Source organism: Anopheles aquasalis, chromosome 2 (genome assembly GCF_943734665.1).
Source record: "Anopheles aquasalis chromosome 2, idAnoAquaMG_Q_19, whole genome shotgun sequence".
Lineage (NCBI taxonomy): Eukaryota > Metazoa > Arthropoda > Insecta > Diptera > Culicidae > Anopheles > Anopheles aquasalis.
This window is the reverse complement of record NC_064877.1, coordinates 6,432,501-6,435,000: the sequence shown is the minus strand read 5'-3', so window position 1 is coordinate 6,435,000 and position 2,500 is coordinate 6,432,501. Positions and strand designations below refer to the sequence as shown.

General features: G+C 49.5%; 1 protein-coding gene across 2 annotated transcripts in view; it reads right to left on the bottom strand.

Moving 5' to 3' along the window:
* Nucleotide 1, bottom strand: part of LOC126571388 (troponin T, skeletal muscle) — a 10,916-nt gene extending 10,915 nt beyond the window's left edge. For both annotated transcript variants that reach the window (XM_050229865.1, XM_050229867.1), the window contains exon 1: nucleotide 1. This exon is cut by the window's left edge and continues 123 nt beyond it. The gene's annotated coding sequence lies outside the window, so the exon portion shown is untranslated.
* Nucleotides 2-2,500: the final 2,499 nt, after the last annotated feature.

Below are 2,500 nucleotides of genomic sequence, written 5' to 3'. Positions count from 1 at the left end.
CCGAACACCGGGCCCGAACGCACACCGGCTTTCGGTCGTTCCACACCACGTTCGCTTCGGCTCGTCGGCGGTGTATGTGTGCACGTACGCCTGGTGATCCTGTGTGATCCATGTATGTGTGTTGGTACGATCCGGTCCGTTTCCGTCGGATGTTCGGCCGTTGTTTTACCGCCACTCGTGCCACTGCCGTGCCCCATCATCAGCAAATCGCCATCAGCTCAGGCATTCTATTTTCGTTTGTGTTTAGTGAAACTGGCCAACTGATGTGGCCACACACCGCCACCCGACACCGGTGCGGTGTGGTGCGTGCAGGTCCATCCGCCTCATTTTCTGGCCACTGCGCTACTCCTCGCTGTCCTCGTCCCCTCATGTCTTGTTGCCTGACACAATCCTTCAACGGAGCGTGGGCTAACCTGCGCAGACGGTTGGACCGAGCTGTTCGTTCCTTCCCAGCTTCCCCAGTTTTTGATCAGCATCCCTCAATTCACTTCTTTTTTCGCTCCTTCTGAGGGAGCGAGAGAGAGAGAGCGATCAGGCAATGAACCACACACACGCCTAACCAAGCCGCTACTCACTTTACATCTCGCTTCTTGGCGATCTTCAGGTGGGCGTGCAATAGCGCCACACCGTTAGATCTACCGTTTCGATCCAACCTGTTTTTTGGTGCAACGATCATTGAATGCATGTGTGAGTGAGGGGGAAGAGAGAGGCGGAAGGGGGCAAAGAAGTTAAAGGAGGAAGGTTTTTTGGTTTAAAGACAGCGGATGGAAGGCAACGTCAAATGAATCCACAAGAGCGTTTGCTAGCAGCGCACTGGCACCACGGACAAGTAAACTGCTTTGCCTTGAAGGACTGACCATATGCACGACGATCAGCGAATGTGCACTAGCACTGCGGTTGACATCACGGGATTGCTTAATCGGTGCAACGCAGCATCGCCAGCGCACTCTCCACTTGTTCGTCTTGTTGGTCAGGTTTTGCGAGTTATGTTTTAATATGCTTTCATTCGAAGCAGTCGCTTTAGTAAATAAACGATCGTTTGTATATAAAACCATGGTTCTACCACGGCCACTGAAGGTCTCCTTATCTTCTGTATTTCTTTTAACCTTCATCTATTGTTTCAAATAGGGCCAGCATCCAACATGTTTACCCCCTTCCAGTGCGTTGGGCGTGTTGGCCGACTGCAACCGGACACCTGCCAGAAAGCACGGGCTGCTGGTGGCTATAAATACGAAGCTACGTGGACCGCAATCTACCGAGACAAGGCATACGAGAAGGAGAGAGAGAGAGGGCAAGATTGGACATATCTTTACCTTTTTGGCGAGGGTGGCTGTTTGTTTACTTACGTCCGTTCCCAACAATTACATCCTCTGGCAGGTACGGCAGGCCAACGAAAACGCTCGAAAACACGAGCTACCAGGCGTCTCCATCGGCCAGACGTTAATGGGGCGATGTGCTTTGTGGTTGTTTGGAAGAAAGGAAAGAGTTACAATTGTAATTGGTGTTATCTTAGGGTTTTTTTTTGGGTGAGATTTTCAAGATGAACCCCCGAAATGCACATCCTTTGTTGCTGTCCATTTGTTTTGTAGCTGCCAGAACGCCAGTCGCTTGCAGGCGCCTCCATGAGACATCGTGGATGATAAATGAAATGTTTCACCCAGCGCTCATGGCGTGACATCCGTGACGCTGTGCAGTGCCACTGCATTGGAAGTTGATCGAGAAAGCAATTTCATGCTCCACCACAGTCCGTACACGTCATATGATGGATAAATATAATTTGTTTAGAGTGGTTGCGAGTGTTGGTAGCGGTGTGTTTGAATGTTGAATGCACCCCACTGCGATGGCTCTTACTCCTAGGACATCCCCCCACCTGGGGGGCCATGATGAGTGCAGAAAATTGGGGGCGATTCGAGTTCCCTTGTGGCCACCGGGCATCCACCGGGCTAGCGGGAAGCACGGGCAGCCCGTTGTTATTTTTAACGACGAAAAAGAGCCTCGCCGTGCATGATCGTCAAATTGGTAGATCGCTCGATGAATAAATACAAGAAAGATCCCACAAAAGACCGAGGAAGAGAGAGTGAGAGAGCGAGAAACATTAAATGCCTGCGCTAATATTTGTGCATTTTTCTTACGGCTATATATCTCAATCCGGTGGCCCGACTACTAGCGTCGGCTAGCTTAACGGTCGTTTTCTTTTGGGTAAAGAAGAGGGCGGATGTAAGTGGGAGGGATAGATAAATACCTTTTTCTCTCAATGATCCGTCCCCCCGGCTCCGTCAGGTGGTTTGTGGACTGTGAGCCAAGAAATTTAAATGACATAAGAAAGCACTAGCACGCTTTCAAGCTCGATAAACCGCGTTAGCAATTTGGGCGTGATCGCCCCTGCTGTACAGTCAAAAGGTCATCTTTTCATTGTTTTGCACTGGGATTTTTATATTGTTCAATAACAAATTGAACAAACACTCGTTATGCGTATATGATCTTGATATTTTTTTGTAAT